The sequence below is a fragment of the Setaria viridis genome, chromosome 7 (assembly GCF_005286985.2).
Source record: "Setaria viridis chromosome 7, Setaria_viridis_v4.0, whole genome shotgun sequence".
Taxonomy (NCBI): Eukaryota; Viridiplantae; Streptophyta; class Magnoliopsida; order Poales; family Poaceae; genus Setaria; species Setaria viridis.
The window spans coordinates 10,902,078-10,924,336 of NC_048269.2; the positions used below are offsets into that span (position 1 = coordinate 10,902,078).

Here is a 22,259-nt window from a genome sequence, read left to right on the forward strand (position 1 = left end):
TGAATTTTTTAATAGTTTAGTTATTTGTAAATTAAATATGAGCTAAATAATTTGTGTATTTCTATGTAAACTTTCAGTAATATTTGAGTTTGTCATAGTGTATCATGTTGTTTGCTTCTGAAATTTTAATTTGTGTATTTCTATCTAAAATTTTGGCAATGTGATGGATAGTTTTATTGTAATCCATTTTATTAATGGCTTGCATAATACGATGCAAATGGACCGGCAATGGATGTATAACACGGATAGGCGGAGCAAGGTGTTTATTGCTGGAATGAATAATTTTCTTGAAGTGGCCAAAGCAAACAAGCTAGAGAACGGGTTCATATCTTGTCCATACGCCCATGTAGTAACCAGAAGTGCTATTTAAAGGCTTTATGGGGGACTATTCACAGCCACTTGTTTAGATACGGTTTCACGCCTAACTATTTTGTTTGGACCCGTCACGGCGAAAGAGGGGTTGTAATGGAAGACGGTGAAGAAAAGGAGGAGGATGACAACATTCTGGACTGCGCTATAGGCCGTGCTTTTGCAAATACTACAATGGGTGAGGCTGATGAAGATGAATTTGCAGAAGATGGCCACACTGATGACCTCGGTCAGGTGCTTAGGGATGCACACAGAGATTGCAAAACTCAGAAGGAAGCATCAAAGTTGCAGCGCATGATAGATGATCACAAGAAATTGCTATACCCAGATTGCTAGGGAGGTCATAAAAAGCTTGATACCACACTAGAATTTATACAATGGAAGGCCAAAAATGGTGTGTCCGATAAGGCATTTCACGGGATGTTGGAAATTATCAAGAAGATTCTTCCCAAAAATAATGAATTGTCATCCACAATATATGAAGCTAAATAGATTGTTTGCCCTCTGGGATTGGAGGTTCAGAAGATACACGCATGCCCTAATGATTGTATGCTCTATTGCGGTGCTGAATACGAGGATCTGAATGCTTGTCCCGTGTGCGAAACGCTGAGGTATAAGATTAGGCAAGATGATCCTGGTGATGTCGAGGGGCAACCTCCCAGGAAGAGAGTTCCCGCGAAAGTGATGTTGTATTTTCCTATAATACCACGCTTGAAGTGCTTGTTCAGGAACAAGGCGAATGCTAAGTTGATGCGATGGCACAAAGAAGAATGTAAGGAAGATAAGATGCTGAGACACCCCGCTGATGGGGCTCAATGGAGATCAATTGATAGAGCATTCCTGGAGTTTGAAGGTGATCCAAGGAACATAAGGTTTGGTTTAAGGGGGTGTTTGGATTCTGAAGCTAAAGTTTAACCCGTATCACATCGAATATTCTGAAGCTAATTAGGACTAAATATGAGTTAATTATAAAACTAATTACACATATGGAGGCTAAACGGCGAGATGAATCTACTAAGCCTAATGGGTATTGTAAATAGTCTATGTTTAATACTCCTAATTAGTATTTAAACATTCCATGTGGCAGGGACTAAAGTTTAGCCCGGGGATCCAAACAACCCCTAAGTACTGATGGATTCAATTCATTCGGTGAGTTGAGTAGTAGTCATAGTACTTGGCCTGTGACCTTATATATGTTTAACCTTCCTCCTTGTATGTGCATGAAACAGAAGTTCATTATGATGTCGGCGCTTATCCAAAGCCCAAAGCAACCCGGCAACGACATTGATGTGTACCTAAGACTGTTGGTTGACCAACTTTTACAGCTCTGGAAGGAAGAAGGTGTACATGTGTGGGATGAGGATAAATAAGAGATATTTAACCTGCGAGCACTGTTGTTCGTAACCATCAATGATTGGCATGCACTAAGCAACCTTTCGGGACAGACAAACAAGGGATATCGAGCCTACACCCACTACTTAAATGACACAGATAGCATGTATTTGAAGCACTATAGGAAGGTAGTCTATATGGATCATCGTCAATTTCTCCATGCTTACCACCAGCTGAAAGAAAACATGATGCATTTCAAAGGGACACTAGAAACTCATAAAAAACCTTTACACCGTAATGGAAAACGTGTATTTGAGATGATAAACGATGTAAGGGTAGTATTTGGAAAAGGTCTTGGTAGCCAACCTGTTTCGAATGACGATGACGGATGTGCAGCCATGTGGAAGAAAAAGTCAATATTTTGGGAGCTACCTTATTGGGAAACCCTAGATGTCCGCAATGCAATAGACATGATGCACCTAACGAAAAACCTTTGTGTGAACTTGCTAGGCTTCATGGGTATTTATGGGCCCTCAAAAGATACACTGGAAGCAGGACGGGACCTTAAAGAAATGGGGCAATGGGATGACCTACATCCGGAAAAGAGAGATAATGGACAACACTACTTATGTCCTGCTAGTTACACTCTCAGCAAGGAAGAGAAGGATAGCATGTTTGAATGCTTGAATAGTCTGAAGGTCCCGTATGGGTACTCCTCGAATATAAAGAGAATAATAAATATGGAAGAAAAGAAGTTCACAAATCTCAAGGCCCATGATTATCACATGTTGATGACCCAGTTTCTTCCGATTGTACTGAGGGGTGTTCTACCAGAGAATGTTCGATTGCCACTCGTAAAGCTATGCGTGTTTCTCAATGCAATTTCATGAAAGGCAATCGATCCATCGAAGCTAATAAAGCTAGAGAACGATGTGGTGCAATGTCTTGTCAGCTTTGAGTTGGTATTTCCACCATATTTCTTCAATATTACGACACACCTTCTGGTTCACCTAGTAAAAGAGATTAATATTCTCGGACCAGTATACCTGCATAATATGTGACCTTTCGAGAGGTTCATGTCAGTCCTAAAAAACTATGTTCTTAATCGTGCCCGTCTAGAAGGAAGCATCGCCAATGGATATGGAACAGAGGAGGTGATTGAGTTTTGTTTTGATTTTATTGACTCAATTGACTCGATTGGGGTTCCAACTTCATGCCACGAGGGGAGGCTCCGGGGAATGGGCACCCTTGGAAGGAAAGTATGTTTGAGTAATGGTGCTGATTTGTTCAACAAGGCACACTACACTGTTCTACAACAGTCAACCTTTGTGGCTCCGTATATCGAGCAGCACAGGCAGATGTTAGTTTCCGAAAACCCGACGAAATCCAATGACTAACTTTCAAGAAGTCACGTGGAAACTTTTCCCTCCTGGTTGCGCAAACAACTTATGGGTAACTCTAAGATTCATCCATAGCTTGCTTGGTTAGCCAGGGGACCTTCTAGCACAATCGTGAAATTCCAAGGCTACGAGATAAATGGTTATACATTTTATACGAGAGCCTAAGACCAGAAAAGCACGAACTAGAATAGTGGTGTCCGCATAGATGCCATAGGCAGAAATAGTAGCATGGACTCTTATTATTGTTTCATAGAGTAGATATGGGAAATCCGAATATGGACCGCTGTGCATCCCTCTATTTTGTTGGTAATGGGCGAAGCTAAATGGCGTAACCAAAGATCAGTATGGAATGACAATAGTGGACCTTAGCAAGACTGGATACAGTGATGAACCATTCGTACTCGCTAATGATGTGCATAAAGTTTTCTATGTGAAGGACATGTCTAGCAAACCCAAGAGAAATCTAGAAGATCCATGAAAGCCAAAGCGCCACATAGTCCTTCCAAGTAAAAGAAAAATTGTGGGAGTCGAGGATAAAATAGACCAATTAGATGATTATGATCAGTTTGCAGGCATGCCTCCATTCGCTGTTGAAGTTGACCCTAGCATCCTGCTATCCAAAGAAGAGGCTCCGTACTTGCGCCGCGATAATGACCAAGGAACATTCATGAAGAAGAAGTTTTTAATGTTACATTGTAATGCATTAAATTTGCTTCACATTTAAGATTAATTACATGGACTACTTGATACAATTTCATGTGTGCTTAAATTAGTTGAGGTGAAGATTTATTGATACATCAATTTAAATTTTCGCGCATATAAATTATTTAATTGATAATTTCTTGATGATAGTGATGCAGTAAAATCATTATTTAAGAAGATAATATAACTAGTGAGTCATTCAAACTTATTGTAAATCTAATTGCTAATTAAAAATATTTTTGCATGTTTGAAATATGTAAAGTTTTAATTCTTGCTTCATGAAATCCAGCGAAAACATAAAAAAAATATTTCAAAATAAAAAGAGGGAGATGAAAAATGGAAGAGGAACCTTTTACCCCCCGATTTGTAAGACCCCTTTTATCTCGGTTTGTAACTAGAACCAGGACAAAAGGGTAAATTTCAGTACCCTCCTTGACGTGACCTTTTATCCCGGTTCTAGTTACGAACCGAGATAAAAGGTTGTCCTTTTATCTCGGGTGCATCAAAACCGGGATAAAAGGGTAGGCCTTTTATCTAGGTTTCTTACAAACTGAGACAAAAGAGTTGACCATTTATCTCGGTTTCTAACAAGAACCGAGATTAAAAGGCCATTTATCTAGGTTCTTCTTACAAACCAAGATAAATGGTAGGGGGTGGATAAAAGTAACTGGCGTTTCTACCCCCCTCCCCGCACCTGGTAACTTAGAAAAATTTTTACTCCTCCTCTCTAGCCTCCGCATCGTCTCCATCGCTAGCTCCGCGCGTGTCACGCCGCCGCCTCCATCCCTGTCACCACCGGTAGTCTTCATCCCTATCGCCGCCTCTTCTCTGTCCACGTCGTTGTCCTCCGCCTCCATCCGCACCACCATACGTCATCATCCGGTTTTTATTTTATCATAAATAGAGCCACGCTCGAGCCGTGTCCTCCCTCGTCCGTCCGGCACCCCGTCCTCCCTCCTCCGTCCGCGCGCTGTCCTCCGTCCATGCCGCGACCCCCGATCCGCGACCCCTCCGTCGGGCGCCCCGTCCTCCACGCTGCGAGCGAGAGAGCCGTATGCGCATCCTCTCTGCCATGAGCGAGAGAGAGCCGTCCTCCTTGATCTGTACATTCGCGTCGTCCTCCATCCACGCGCACGTCCCCGACCGCCTCGCGCGCATTGCCGCCGCGGCCACCCTCGCGCGCGTCGTCGACCCCGTCGCGCCCGTGTGCGTAAAACCCCAGCACCTGACCGTCTTTTAGGCTCCCGCACCTTGCTGATGCAAGGTAGTGATGCAAGCCTTTTTTTTATTTTTTTCTAGTTATAAAATTAATAGAAAATTTTGCATTAGTAAAATTGTATAGGAAGTTAGAATAAATTTAGCAGTGATGCAAGGCAGTGATGCAAGCCTTTTTTTATTTTTTCCTAGTTATAAAATTAATAGAAAATTTTGGATTAGTAAAATTGTATAGGAAGTTTGAATAAATTTGGTAGTGATGCAATCCTTTTTATTTTTTTCTAGTTATAAACTTTGGTAGAAATTCTTATAAATTGTATTAATTAGTACAAATTTAATAGAAATTCCAATAAATTAGTAGAAATTTGTAGAAATAAATTATGCTTCAATTTTGATAGAATTTAGTAGAAATTAGTATAAATTTTTATGGTTTTACGTTGTTTTTCTATGAGTTCATGTATGTACATTAACTTGTAATACATTAAAGACATTTCATGTAATTAAGTTTCATTCAAGATTTTTTGTGTATTTCTTATAAGTTTTCATGTAGGTTTAATTTCATGTACGGTTTCATGTGTACGTTTCTATGATTTTATTTATCTACCTTAACGTACATGTAATTATGATTTCATGTGTGTTTGGAGTAGTTGAGATGGCACATGACGAGAATGCAAGGTTCATGCTGGAGGACATTATTGCTGGTAGAGATCATAACGTAACGTACACCGAAGAAGAGAGTAACCAGGCGGACACGTATCTCAACATGTCCGCCGATGACAATGAAGAGCCCGAGCAAAACCTTGCCGCGGCGGAAGATACCGCCGAGGTATATATCATTTATAACGTTTTACCCCATTTAGAATGTCTTCTTTATTATTATGTACTAATTAACGAATCTTGAACTGTTAGCCGTCTGGATCGGCGAACCCTAAGAAGACCCAAGGTTGAACCATGGTGATGGATGGATCGCAAAAGGTAGAGATCACAGAAGTGTCAGAAGACGGCAGGCCAGTTGCTCCCGACGATGTGGCAAACAAGTACGTGACTCAGCTTGGGGCAATTGTAAGGGACAATGTGCCCATCAGCTTCATGAAATGGAGAGGCAAAAGAAATGATTCGGATGCGCTGTCACAAACAGAAAAGGATATGCTGTGGGAACAGGTCAAGCAACATTTCATATTTCCCGTTGGATATATTGTAAAGGATGTGAAAGTGTGGGCACTGAAAAAGATGGCCACACAATTTCAAACATTCAAGAAATTTCTAGTTTCAAAGTACATTAAGGAGAATAAAACTCCAGATTTCAACAAATTTCCAAAGTTGAGCGGCCACTGGGAGGCATTTGTTGAGTACAAGAGGAGCCACGACGGTAAGCAAAAAGTCAACACCAACGTTAGAAATGCTAATCGTAAGAAAGAGCACCATAAGCTAGGGCGAGGTGGTTACAAAACAGCAGTGCCCAAATTTCGCAAGATGGAACAAGACCTACTTGAACAGGGAATCGTACCAGCAACTCATGAATGGAACCAACGAGCTAAAAATTGGTTTTTCGCTCATGGAGGCAAACTGAGCCAAGAGGATGGGACGTTGATCTTAACTGAGGAAATACATCTCAAGGGCGAACAACTCACCAAGAACATTGAAGATGTTAAGGGTGGGAGGTTGGTGGTGGATCGAGAAATGGATAAGCTCACATTGGCCCTCGGGAATCCTAAGCACCCAAGACGTGTCCGCGGGTTCAGGATCGTTGCATGGAAGTACGGTTTCAAAGAAGACAGAGACTTGTACAGAAGCCGCAAGCGAAGAAAGGATCAGGCTGAACAGAGCTGGCGATGCAACCTAGAATCTCAAGTGCAATATGTAGAACAAAGAATGCATGACGAAGTCAATCGTCGAGTGGCCCTTTCCCAATCAGAAGCATAGCCCGATCCACAGGACCAGCAACAGTTCACTGTTGATTTCATCAGGCAACGCACCTCATGTGAGCTGCCTGTACCGGTCAGCAACCTGACTGTTAAGGTATACTCTTATACATAATTAATATTTATGCAATAATCTTCTCAATCCATTGATCCACCACGCCTCAGGACTGGAGTTTAATAACATCTTTATTTCGGTTATATGCACAGGTAGCGTACGCGAGTGCCTTACCAAGCTGGGTAATGCAGGCGAGCCATGGCATGGAGATTCAACTTGGCTATGCTAGTGTCTCGGTAGAGCAGCTCGTTGATAGCCAATATGAAGGCTATGAACTCCAGCTCCCGGAAGGCGTTGGGGAAAGGACACTAGGAGATGCAGTTCAAGGAGGCATCATTCTATGGCGCAAACGCTACATCATCATCCTAGGCATGAAGGCAGCACCCCTCCCTAAAGAACCCGAGCCGCAACCATCTCCTCAAATGGCAAGACCGACTTCTCCACCACGGTCAGTTCCAGGACCGTCATCACCAGGACCATTACCACCGGGACGTTCAGCACCAGGACCGTCATTGATGCATGCTCGATCAAAGTCTCCATCTCCATATCCAGCTGGCAACGACGACAACAACAAAACTCCTCCCCGATCACCGATGACGCCGGGACTAAGAGCAGTCTCGAGCAAGGTACCTGCAGCCCAGAGGAAGGAACCTGTTGGAGACCCGATTAAGAAGTTGCGACCAACAGCTCCCAAGCCAGCACATAAAAAGAGGAAAACAAATAAGGAGCCTGAAGTGACTCCTGAGGAACGCTGGTATGCAATGACTCAAGAGGAACGCTGGTCCAAAATCCAAGCAGAATGCAAGGAGTTGTTCAGGAAAAGGGTTGAACAAACAAACAAGGGAGATAGAGCCACAACCAACAATTGATCCAACTAAATTACAATTTTTTCAGAAGATGTCAGATTCAACCAAGGAGGCGAGGAATATAGGGAAAAAAAAAGGAAAGTCATCTTCAAGTGTTGTTGATCGCCGCCTTTCTCATCTACCAGAAGGAGACAGACGCTACAAGGATAGCAGCAATGCCCAAATCTCAACAAGATCAAGTATTGAAATTCAGGAAAGAATTTGGAGTGGGACTTGATCAATGTATAAAGCTAGGTGGTCACGAGCTAGTAGCTTCACAGCCATTTCAACCGAGAAGGACGTTTAAGCTAGGAAAGTCTCTAGTAAGGCCTGAGTTGGTAGGGAGCCTATCACCAAAGATGTACGAATTCGATGAATGGTACATGAAGACGTCCGCCGACCAGACTTCCACGTTCGGCCTTGAGGTAAAATTGATAGATTTTTACGACGAATGCAAGAAATGCCTCTAGCTGGAATTCAAAGATATATACGAAGTGTACCATCAAGATGCCCTAGACGTCTCTCTCATCAGCGCTTGAGCTCTGTAAGTATCCGTTTATCTATATGTAAATTTTGGACCATATCATTATTTTTTATGCATGCGTCACCCTACTAACTTTATCTTCCTTTTTATGTAGGCTGCTAATTCAGAAGTGCCGACAAGAAGGATACTTGCATGTTGGCTTCATGGATCCATCCGTAGTTAACCAAACCCAACTATAAGATTTTACAGATAAAACGTTGGTGGAATGTTTCAATGTGCGGGACCTTCAAGGTGGCAAGAGCTACATACTACTTTGATACAACTTCAAGTAAGTGTTTGTACGTACGTATACCATCTTACTTTCCTTTTCCTTATCTGGTTAATGAACATTTTTGTACACAGTTACCATTGGATCCTAATAGTAATTGAGCTTGATAGAAGTCAAGTTACCGTCCTCGATTCCTTGAGGAAACCACTAGCGGAGTACCAAGAGATTCAAGACATTCTACCCTTGTAATTAATAATTCTGGACCTTTATCTCAATACAAAAGTGTGTTTCCTAAATTTTCACCTAACACTATATCATTCATTATTTTAATCCATAGGGCATGAAACATTCATCAAAAATGACGCCAAGGTGCATTCCAAGAAAAACTTACATGGGACACAGACTTCCCGGTACGTATGAAGTTTGCATATTTTGTACATTCTATATGAAGAATATTTGATAACTTGTTTTTTTCCCACTGAAGTACTTAAGACAGTAACAAGGGAATAATCTATGTGGGTACTATGTCTATGAGAACATGCACAGTTTTTTGTCACACAAGACCAGGTTGACGCCGCAGGAAAAATAGGAAGTATGTAATATAAAATAAAACTATTAATAGTTAATTGTTTTCTAGTTTCTTATATTTAATTGTTCGTGTAACATTATTCACTTCCAAATTACAAACGCATAATATTCGAGACAAGATCTTGGAGAAGAAAAGAATAGAGACAATATGCGAAAGTCTTGTAGGATTTCTGGTGGATGAGGTGATAAATCCATAAGAAGAATTTTATTACGATGGATGAAATTAAGAAGCACCGAGTAACACCTCGACGGGAAGACCTCGACGAAGATCCTAGAGCTATATAGCTAGCTAGCTAGGAATTAATTGTACTATATATATATACTAATCAAGAATTGTACATATACTAGCTAATTGTATAAGAATTGTATATGTAATAGTTAAATTGATTCGTTTAAATACTATATATAGTTTAGTTGATTTCATTAATGATAAAAAAAAACTCTCAACTAACTAAAGGGGTCGTGATGCACAAAATTATAGGTGCCATGCAGGCGCCTACATGGCGCTGTATAGACGCACTTTAGTCCCGGTTTGTAAAGAGACAACCTTTAGTCCCAGTTTGTAACACCAACCGGGACTAAAGGGGTCTGTCCAGCGCCTGGCGTGGCAGCTCCATTAGTCCCAGTTGGTTTTACAAACCAGGACTAAAAGAGGGTCTTATATTCCGGTTCAATGACCCGTGATAAAAGACCGCTCCTTTTTATCTCGACGGATTAATCCCAGATGCATTTTCGAGAGATATGCACACTACGAACCGGTACTAATACCAAGTTCTCTAGTAGTGACATGACCCTCTCCATCATAGTGTCCCTCTAGCGCGTACACATTTTTCTTTCTCCCCCCAACGACCTCTAGTCGTAGTCTCTCTAGTGAACCATCAGCTCGCCTCATGCCATAACAATCGGTGTTTCCACCTACACATGGCTATCCATTGTATGTCCACTTTTCATGAAGAAACTATCGAAGGTCAGTAGCGCGAGCGTGTATTGCAAAATCCTCTCTCCATCCCACCTCGTCAGCTTATCGGCACCCTTTAACCCTGCACTATACTATTTTTGCCACAACAAACACTTGTCTAAATCTTTTTTTAATAAAGAATAAAATCTGGCCTACTATATCCACATCATGGATATACATAGCCAAGGGTTACAAAGAGTTCTTTGACTCTGATACTAAAAAAAAGAGGAGCTTAAAAACATAAGAAAGAACACTCTAAGACAAAGAAAGACAATTAGAAGACTAAGCTTCAATCTTCTTCTTCGCCATGCATGTTTCAACCTTATGTTATGTTTATGCAGCAACAATCTATCACATCTCTCGTCTGTTTAGAAACTTGATATTGGACTCATTCCGCGGAAACCATAGAAGCAGACTCCGCATAGGTAACGAATGCTGGGCCAAAGGACCTCCAAGGAGGACACAACGTCAAATATGTCGTCGCCGCCCATCCGATGAGCTAGAGTGAGGTTTTCACCCAGAGGACCACCGAACCTTGCAGAAAGCACTACAACAAATGCATCAAAGGAGGGAAACGGCGCCGCCATTGCTAACACCGACATACGGTCGGGTAAGACTTTCGTTCGAAGCTCCAGCACGATCGGATCATCACCACAGCAAGAAGTCCCCTTACGTGCCACCAAGGAGCAGAAGTTGACACTATGGGCCACTGCCCGCCAGCTGACCGAGCCCAAGGCGCCGTGAGCCGCAACAACCACTGCGCGCAAGGCGCAAGCCTGAGAGGTCAGCCTACGGCCCAGTGCCGCCACAAGTGACCGTTCCCTACCGCCGCACGTGCTAACTGGGACTAACTGATGATGGCAAGTGAGTCCCGTGGCCCGCCTCCTGTAGGAATGGAGCTGCACGGCACGCAGCGTCCGCCACACGTGGTGCACGCGGCCAATCGGGTCGAGCTACCCCAACGGACGGCGTTCGACACCACCGGTGAGGGGTAGACCTCCAAAGCTCGGGCGGTGCAGAACCAAGTCGAAGGCCACTAGCATCCGCGCGGGACCATGGAAGGCAAGCTGGTGACGCCGGGCTGCGAATGGGCGCAACCCAAGGCGAGGCGGTCATCATCGAGGACAGGTCCCATGGTCGGGGATGCATAGATCCGGGGTCAAGGGTGGTAGATCTGCCACCGGCGGCGAAACATGGCGATCGGCGAGCTAGAGCTTGCCAGGTAAAGTGGGAGGGAGAGATGGGGAGGGAGGGAGAAGGGGAAGGGTTGCATTGGCCGCCACCGCCACGGGCTGGTCGCGGCGGTGGCGGTGTTCGGAGCAGGGGTGGAGGAGGGCTGATAGTTGGCTGTGGCATTGCCCCCGTGTTGCCCATGCGAGCGACCCTGGGTTGCGAGGTAGTCGGGAGTTTCCGTTATTCGTTTGCACCGTAAACACTTGTATTGAGATAATCAAGGTTTGGGATAGAGACAAGAGGCTGTTCGGTTTGAGCCTCAATCTACCCTTCCAATAATTTGTCATGACCGACATAAGGCCATGACAAATATTTGGCAATATAGGAAAAACAGTGTTGTTTGGATTATGCCCATGCCAAATGTTTTGAAATGTTAGATTGTTATTTTTTAAAAAATTCTTAAAATATAGTCGACTGAGATCTTGAATCGTAGATTTAATAAAGGCAAACACAATGGTGCAAAGGGTTCTCAAATTTGATTAGCGGTTTAAGAAATAAAGTCATTCGAAGGTAGCTAAAGTAAGAAACACGTCATTTAATGCAGCCAATTCAAATTTGTCGTTTCGCCCGCATGCAGCGCATGCCGTGTACTGGACGCACCAAATTTTCAAGGGCGTGCCAACTTCTGGCCATGAAGCAATCAGCAGCCAATATTTGTGGGCAAGCCAATTATTTAGCAACTAATTAATCAACTACCCATTGGATATGACGTGGGTACATTGATCATGCATGTGTGGATGAAAGGAGCTCAAATTAAGCCACCCCATGACACGTTTCTGAAACGAATTCATATTCAGCATACGGATGAAAGGAACTCAAATTAAGCAACCCCATGATACGTTTCTGAAATGAATTCATATTCGGCGTACGGAAACAAAGTGATTCTCCTACTAACAAATGTTGCAGTCAACGAATAACGATTCCGTACCCAGGGTACCGGAGTATATATATATTTTGTGATTTTTTTTAACTTTTTTATTTATTTTTAAAAATAATCTCAGCGGCATTTAATTTACGGCACATAACCCTTTTGACCGCGCCAGACCGCCTGGCGCGGCAGGCAGCCTCTGCCGCGCCACATGCACTAGCGCGGCGGGCCCCTGCCACGCTGGCGCAATGACTCGCCGCGCCAGATGGGCGCTGACCCAGCCCGCCTGGCGCGGCAGGGCCTACTCTACAACGCGTTACTCTACAGCCACGCGCCGGCTCCCTTCCTCCTCCCTCCCTCCTTTCTTCTTCCTCCAGACCCGCCCGAGCCCGAAGTTCTTGCGCCGCCCCACCCCAAATCCACCCAAAATCCGGTGATTTCGGTGGGGGAAAGTAGTGGAAATCGATCCCTGCTTCGTGTGGAAGGTATTCCCCTACTTTTTCTCGTGTTTTACCGTTGCATTTGGTAGATCGGAGGATATTTAGGCGACTTAGGGTTAGGTTGATGATTTCAATTTTGAATGAAATGCAATGGTGTTTTGTGTTAGATGATACATAGTTCAGACGCAATTGAGTCTCTGCCCGCGATATTGACGTGTAGAACTTGTCGATTTAGGTATATATTCATTGAATTGTATAGTTGATATGACATGTATATTTTTTGTTTGCAATTTGTCCAATATATGTAATGTGTCTAGTTGATATGTCGAATATGTGCAATGTGTAGTGTATATGACATGGTGAAATGTTTGTATTTTGTAGATGGATTATTTAGTTCGACTTTTTGATGGTGATGTTGTGAAACAAAATGGGGAGTTAGAGAATATGAATGAGTCAATTGAATTCTTCGAGGGTCCTCCAAGTTTTAGTGATTTAGTTGACCGTGTAATGAGGAAGTATGGATGTACAGTGGATGAGATCAGTTTGAGAGGTCGTTTTGATTGTGGGAAAGCTAAAGCTCATTATGTTCTCATGAAGTTAGCATCCGATGCGAATTGGAAGCACTATAAGGATGTAGTGCACGAAGCTAATGTTCCATGTTTGGAGGTTATAGTCGAAATTGTTCATATGCCTGGCCCAAATGTTGTCATGAGGGAGGAAGTGGCGGTAGTGAACCATAATGGTACCCAGGAGTTAGAAATGTTGCATCACGTGTTAGGTGAAACAGAATATGATTTTGACTTGATTATTGCCAATGATGATTTTCCCAATAACATTTTTGAGAGGGATGAAGCAAATATAGATGTTGATAATATCTCTATGGGTTCCGAAGATTGTGAATTCGAGGAAGATGGGGTAGTAGGTGTGGAGGTAGAGGAGGAATCACTATTTGAGAGTCGTGGGCATGAATATGAGGACAACGGGGTAGAAAATGAAGAGGATGGACAGCAATTTGACACCGCAACCATGCATGATGTAGAAGGCATTCGTCGTATGGATGATTGTTTTTCTTACACCTAGAACGAGTTGCGGTTGTTAAAAGAACGTGATGTCGAACTGCCATCCGTTCCCAATGATAAGGACATCAGTATGGTCCACAAAGTAATATGTGAATCTAGTATGGTGAATGCTGAAGGGACGTCCGTTGGTGAGAGTCCAGTGATTAAGAAGGGGATGAAGTTCAATAGTCTTGAGGAGCTGAAGTTTTTCTTGGCTGACTACGCAGTGAGGTTACATAGACCTTTTAGCGTAGTTCACTCTGACAAGAACTTAAGATACAATGTGATGTGCAAGCAAGGATGTCATTGGCGTGTATGGTCTCGGCTAATATCAAGCACCGGACAATGGAGAATTTCAAATGTTGTGCAACCGCATACTTTTCGGTCGTCACAGCCGAAGCGAGAGCATGTACAGTGCACAGCAAAGTACCTTGGGTGGCGTATCCTAGGCATTATCCGTAAAGACAGCGAGATATTGGTGCCATCACTCGTGGAGTCCATCTTCACCTTTAGTGGGTACCGTGTGAAATATTCGAAGGCTTGGCGGGCGAAGCAACATGCCGTTGCCCTGCTTTGGGGCGACTGGAAGGAGTCGTACGGCATGGTTCCTGGGGTACTCTCAGCTATAACCTACTACAATCCAGGGGTTAAATGGTGTATTGACTCATGTGGCATGATGCATCCTGACAATGGAGTTTTGAAGTATATACTGCAAAGGGTACCATCATGATGCCCTGGACGTCTCTCTGATCAGCGCTTGGGTTCTGTAAGTGTCCGTTTATCTCTACATGTAAATTTTGGCGTGCGTCACCGTACTAACTTCGTCTTCCATTTTATGTAGGATGCTAATTCAGACGTGCCGACGAGAGGCGTACCTACATATAGGCTTCATGGATCCATCCGTAGTTAACCAAAAACAGATACAATTATCGCCGGAAAAAACCTTGGAGGAAGTATACAATTTTCTAGACAAACAAACATTCAAGGATTTCATACTACTTCCATACAACTTCAAGTGAGTGTGTGCATACCGTCTACTTTTGTTATCTTTTTCCTTACCTGATTAATGTTTGTTAGCTCTAATATGCATGAACATTTTACGTACGCAGCTTCCACTGGATCCTTATTATAATTGAGCCTGAAAGAAGCCACGTCACTGTCTTCGATTCGTTGAGGAAAGATCCGGTGGAGTACGAAGACATGCAAAACATGCTAGGGTTGTAATAATTCTGGACCTTTATCTCTATGCAAAATTTTGTTTACTAAATTTTATCCCTGTTACACTATATCATTCATTATTCTAATCCGCAGCGCATGGAAACAATTCATAAGGACACACAAAGGTCCATTCAAAGAAAAACTTACATGGAATACAGACTTCCTAGTACGTATGAAGTAGGCACATTTAGTAAATTGTATAACACGAATATTTTATAACTTATTTTTTTCTGCACTGAAGTGCTTAAGACAGGAACCCGGGAATAATCTATGTGGCTACTACATCTGTGAGCACATGATAGTTTTATGGGACCCAAGGGACTAAAGATGACGCCGCACAACTTTAAAGTACGTAAAATAAAACTATTACTAGTTAATTATTTTCTTGCTCCTTATATTAAATTGTTCATGTAACATTCACAAATTTTCGAATTATAGATGTTAAATATTCAACAAGGACTCTTGAAGGAAGAAAGAGTAGTGGCAATATGTGAAGGTCTCATTGGATTCCTAATGGACGAGGTGGTAAATCCAAAAGGAGAATTTTATTACAATGGACGACAATTAGACGCTCCGAGCAACACCTCGACGGGATTGTAGATATATAGTTTGATTTATTTGTATATATAATACACGCTAATGAAGATCGATTTGTACTAGTTGAATTGTGTATATGACTTGTGTATATATATAGTAATTGTATAATTACAAATTTTATTCGTTTAAATACTAGTTGATTTCATTATTAAAAAAATCTTAACTACTAAAGGTTAACAAAAGGGCCGTGGTACTACGTACGTGATGGATGAAAATTTCAATTGCCATATAGGATGCCATTTAGTCCCGGTTGGGAAATCCAACCGGAACTAAAGGGGCACCCTTTACTCCCGGTTGCTTTTACCAACTGGGAGTAAAGGGCCTGTCCTGAGCCTGGCGTGGCAGGCACTGGGACTAAAGGGTGACCTTTACTCCCGGTTGAAAGACCCGGGAGTAAAGACCCCCTTTTTGTCCTGGTTGGTTTATCCCGGATGGATTTTCGGGAGATATGCACCCTACCAACCGGGACTAAAGGCCAATTCTCTACTAGTGAAACCGAATTGAAAATGGACACTTCATCACAAAGTTATAATATTTTTAAGAGGTGAAACTAAAATAATCAAGTATTGTAGGCTACGATTGTCCACCTCTCTTCAGCTTGGCTGCGGCAGGCGGCGTCAGTCGTTCTTTGGTATGCTGGTGCGACCCGTCGTTGGTTAGATTTTTTTAGCAGTTTTAGTATCCGTACTGATAGATTTTGTAGTAGTTTTCATACACTAATCCGCTTTCTAATCACTACCCAGCTTTTATCGTATGGACTTCACAAGGGCGTATGCGGGCATGCGGGCAGCTCGTGGATGACGCCACTCTCGTTGGCCAGTGTAAGAAGACCGCACACAGCTTGATATATAGACTCCTAGGTCATCCAGTCCGATCCTGAGCTTCCGCTCATATTCTGCTGCTCTTCTCATTGAACAGGAGCACAGCCAAGAATCTCAGCGTGACAAGTTTTTCAATGGATCAATGGGCATGAGGGCAATCGGCGGTTGAAACCACACGCAGAATCGCGCTGAAAGGGTGCTATGAAATCCCCCGAATATGCAGTTTCTGCTTGACACGCCGCGACCTTTCTACTCGAAATCATGCTTGAACGACGTGCCTAACCTGATATGACGGCCTTGCCTTGCCTTTCTATGTTTATTAGTAGACACTGACGAGTCACATATATTGAACAACAGGATGGTTTGAGACAGCACATGAAAAGACATGACACAAATTGGTGTTTTCGGTTTAGAAAAAAAATGAAAACAGATGTACTGGGGGAGAAGGAGTCTGTTAGTTTAATAACTTTTGAAAATAGAATAATGTGGCTGGATGAGGTAGATGAGAAGAAAGAAATTAAATGGCTAAGAGTTTTGGTGGGCCTCTTTTCCATGATAAGACACTTTTTGACAATATATGCGATCTATATTATTTTAGTCTGCACACCGTTTTACAAGTCTAGTCACAAGATGAATAGATGGTCAGCTGCTCTTCCTTTTCTCTAGTTAGCATGGGTATGCTTTAACTTTAAGAGTATTATATAGTTAGATATAGATTACCAAAGCTATTTTAATTTGTTTAGGCACTACCCAAACTGGTCAAAAACGTGGTTAAAAGCAGCATGTCCTACGGCTGTCCATCCATCTAGGTAGAAGGGAGGAAGTGAGCCTAGCTCAACTGGTTAATTAGGGTGAAAGGTGTGGTCGTGCACTCTAACCATCAAGATTCGAGTCCTCTCTAACTTGAAATTGGGTGTTTTTTTTTCTTCTTAATGAAAAATCACCTTCCTCGTCTTAGGTTGATCTATTATTTCTATCTAGCTGGAAGTGACAGTGATTAACCAAAATCTAGGCGAAGCAGGTCCAAACCTTAGTATTGTGCCAATGTAACAGAAGGTCTTCCCTAGAAACTGTGTATGACATGTTTTTATGTAGAATGACGTTGTAATTAGTGTCGACTACAAAATGAAAATAGCATAAGGTTTGGTAGAAAGTTTATGTCTGACTTAGTAAAAGTTGGTGGAACCGGACTGGTTTGTCTTCAGAAACAGAAACAGTTCTATGACTAGACGCGTTGATTTATTGTAAGACATGCAGATAGTTATTTGAAAGGATGTAGTTTGCATTAATTCTTGATAAATTAGATAGTAACGTAAAAACGTTTGTTCAAATCTCCAAAGCATCCCTGATGGCATAGATACGCACCACAAATAATGTTATACACGTATAGCCCAACTCATGTCACTACTAGCTATGTTCATACATTATGGTTTATTTGGATTGTCAAGAAAGTAACCCTACCCCTGCCCCACCCTACGCACGCACCACATACTCTTTTACGATTTATTTGGATTTGTCACACAAAGTAACCCCCCACTCACCCACACACATCCACAGATAGAGAATGGTATATATGGTCCGTCCGGGCGGTGGCACCCCTTCTTCTGTCTCTAGTTAGTATATTACACTACAGTGTGTGCTAGTTTTTATTCCAGATGTTATATAACTTTTTACATATGAGTATATCTTTTTGTTCCATGAGTCATATAGTTTGGTTGATGGATATGTTTTTTCCCGCGAGTCATATGATTTGTCCTAAATATATTTTTTGTTTCATGAGTTTTATGATTTGTTTCATGTGTACAATTTAGTTTTCCCCGAATTAAAAGTCATTTGATTCCCATGTATTTTTTTGTCCCGCTTCATGACATGCATTATCTGCATTTCCACACAAAAATTCATAATTTCTAAACTAACTATACAAATCAAATTCCAAAGAAAATGTTCTAGGTTTAGCATGAAAGTGTTACCGCTAACAGAGTGAATTGTTCTAAAAGTAAAAATACTAAATCTTCCAAAAAAATTCTTAATTTCTAAACTAACTATACAAATCAAATTCCAATTGCACCATTGTGTTTCTTGCGAAAGACTCCAAAACCAGACCATATTTTACTGTAATTGATTATATTTTTTAGAAATATTTTTTAATGAACGAATGTTTTTTCTTAACGAATCATGAACGCATGTTCTATACTCAAAAGAAAATGTTCTAGGTTTAACATGAAAGTGTTCTTGCTAAAAGAGTGAATTGTTCTAAACGGAAAAATACTAAATATTCAACAGGGAAAAAAAAGTTATTCAAGCCGAACAAAAAAATACATGTGAAAAGTCCTATGTAAAGGGCTGGTGAAATACATGTGAAAAACCACAGCGGCCCCACTGCGGGGCATGGTGTTTGGCGGCCCCGGTGGCTCCGGCCAGCGGGGGCACGGATCCTCGCAGCGCCCGATCCAGAGAGAGGAGCGCAGCGGCCCCACGATGGGGCACAGCAAGCGGCCCCGACAGTTCTTGCCAGCGGGGGCACGGCTCTTGCCAGCGCACGACCTAGTGGCAGAAGCGGGGCATAGCTTGCAGCGGCCAGGTGGCGCCTACAATTTTTCTTTTTTTTGTTTTTTAATTGGTTTCCAAGGGTGGGTGAGGCGACCTGCCCCTGGAAATAGCTTTAGCAGGGTTGGGGCATGTTTTGGTCCACACCTAGAACGTATTTGCAGGTGTGGGTCAAGACCCGCTCCTGCAAACACGCTATTTCTAGCTGCGTAAAGCAGGAGCGGGTCCGCCCCTGCAAATACGTTTTTTAACCGCCCCTAGTAACATTTTCTGTAGTAGTGATAACTAATACTAAAAAAATAGATCAACCTAGGAGGAGTTAGGTGATTTTTCATTAAGATGAAGAAATAGACACCAAATTCGAGTTGGAGGGGACTTGAACATGGATGGTTAGAGTGCATGACCATACCTCCCACCCTAACCAGTTGAGTTAGGCTCACCTACTTCTATAACTAATTGTTGGTATACGAGGTAGGCTACGCTAGTGCAAAAATAAAATTTTTCTACCGTGTAGACCAGGAAAACTGCCGTATATGGATCACGGGATTACCACTCAACGCACTGGTGCGGAAGATGTAGAATTGCGTCGGGGCAGGAAAGTCGATCAGCGTAGTCGAACACATAGTCGATCACGTTGACGTCGAGCAGCTCCTCTGCAGCTCGTCCACGTGCAGTAAGGTCATCCTCGTGCCGCGGCTCGTCGTCGGCTCGTCATGGCTCATCAGCGGCTCGTTCAAGTGCTGCAGGTGCAACACCTCCAAGGTATCCACACGTGCAGGGAGGAAGTGTCACAAGCCGGACTGCTAGGTTTGCGAGTTGCAACAGGACGAGGGAATGAGTGGCGCGGCAGATGTGTTTTGGCCAAAAAGGGATGAAACCCTAGGGCACCCCACCCCTATATTTATAGAGGTTCCTGATGGGCCTCTGGGTTCGAGACCCATTAGTACTTCTAAACCTGATCCAACTCGGATCATATCCGAATTGGGCTTCCAACCCTTAAGTGTGTGACCCTATGGGTTCGGATACGTATAGACATGGCTCGAGTACTCCTACTCGGCCCAATCGTCGGTAGCGGACTCTAGCAAGACGTGCCAACTCTTATACGCACACGAAGATTATATCAGACGAACTGTCACAACATCATGTACATACTCTTCCCTTTGCCTCACGATATTTGGTCTAGCTTCAAGCCGATCGCTCTTTCTCGATCCTGTGATTCGGAATCCGTTTGTAGGTTAACTCTTAACCGTACGTAGCGTGGCCGTGCATTTCCGGATCCGATCACTCGAGGGGCCCAGAGATATCACTCTCAATCAGAGAGGGGCAAATCCCATCTTGATTGACCATGCCTCACAGCATGCTTCTTGACAAACCCGAAAGCTACCTTTTTAACTACCCTGTTACGGTGTAGCGTTTGATAGCCCCTAAATAAGTCGATCCACATCTTGAGTACATGCGACAATCTCAGGTCTAAGGACAAAGCGTATTTGTTGTGTAAAGAGAGAACTATTTCTCATGTTGGGTCAACCCTAGCACATGTCTCTACATGTGCCTACATTATTAGTTTGACATCTCCATGTCCATGACTTGTGAAACATAGTCATCAACTAATACATGTACTAGTCTAATATTCATGCGTGTCCTCACATGAACTCCGACTAGGGACAACTTTAGAATAACCATACAAGTAAATAGTTTCACATACAATTCATATAATTGCAAATCAATTCAAGTAGCCTTTCATGGATATTCAAGGAACACAATATAAATCATGGATACAAATGGAATATCATCCTCTCCATGATTGCCTCTAGGGCATAGCTCCAACAATCTCCCACTTGCACTAGAGTCAATCTAGAAGGTATCTAACACCCATAGCTCTTACATGCGCATCATGCTTAGCCTGCGGGAGTGGTTTTTTCAACGGATCAGAAATGTTCAAATCCGTGTGTATTTTGCATATCTTGATCTCACCTCGGTTAACGAAGTCTCGAATGAGATGAAATCGCCGCATTATGTGTTTGTTCTTCTGGTGATTCCTTGGCTCCTTTGCTTGCGCAATAGCCCCATTGTTATCACAGTAGAGATTCAATGGGATGGACGCATTCGGGAACACACCAAGCTCGATAAGTATGTTCCTTATCCAAACACCCTCCTTCACGGCTTCGAAAGCTGCGTTGTACTCGGCTTCTATCGTAGAATTGGTCACCGTCTCCTTTGTGGAAGTTTTCCAACTAACGGCACCACCATTTAGCGTGAACATAAATCTTGATTATGACTTTGAATCATCTCTGTCAGTTTGGAAACTAGCATCGGTGTAACTTGTTACAACGAGCTCCTCCTCACCTCCAAAGATGAGGAACATATCTTTAGTCCTTCGTAAATACTTAAGAATGTTTTTCACCACTGTCCAATGACTCTCACCTGGATCAGGCTGGTGTCTGCTTGTCATACTTAGCGCATATGAAGCATCTGGGCGAGTACTTATCATTGCATACATGATAGATCCAATAGCCGAGGCATATGTCACTCTACTCATGCGATCCCGCTCATCAGCAGTCGAAGGACACTGAGTCTTGCTGAGATGTATGCCATGTCACATAGGCAAGAACCCTTTCTTCGCCTCTTCCATGTTGAACCGCTTTTCTCCTTTGAGAAGCTCTTTCTTTAGGAAAACCCCGCTCCGAGCGACAAACACTTAGAAATAATATCCTAAAGTTTCCTTTGGATATCCCACGAAAATGCACTTATTCGACTTGGGTGTGATCTTGTCTGACTGAAGTCGCTTGACAAACACTTCACATCCTCAAATCTTTAGAAAAGACAAACTGGGAGTCTTTCCAGTCCACATCTCATATGGTGTCTTAACTACGGATTTAGACGGTACCCTATTAAGTGTGAAAGCTGCTGTTTCTAGAGCGTATCCTTAAAATGACAACGGTAGGTCCGATTGGCTCATCATTGATCAAACCATGTCTAACAAATTTCGATTATGTCACTTGGATAGACCATTTCTCTGAGGTGTTCCAGGCGGCATAAGTTGTGGAACAATTCCTCAACTCCTCAGATGATTGCTAAATTCGTGGCTCAAATACTCGCCTCCACGATCAGATCGCAAGGCCTTAATTTTCTTGCCACGCTGATTTTCAACTTCATTCTGAAATTCCTTGAACTTTTCAAAGGTTTCAGACTTATATCTCATCAAGTAGACATATTCATATCTACTAAAATCATCAGTAAAAGTTATGAAGTATTGGTATCCTCATCTGGCTGTCGTGCTCATTGGTCTGCATACATCGGTATGTACAAGTTCCAACAAGTATAATGCTCTCTCAGGAA

At 42.7% G+C, this 22,259-nt stretch overlaps 1 pseudogene; it reads left to right on the top strand.

The window, feature by feature from the left end:
• Positions 1–217: 217 nt before the first annotated feature.
• On the top strand, positions 218–3,825 carry LOC140223425 (uncharacterized; annotated as a pseudogene).
• The last annotated feature ends 18,434 nt before the right edge of the window (positions 3,826–22,259 follow it).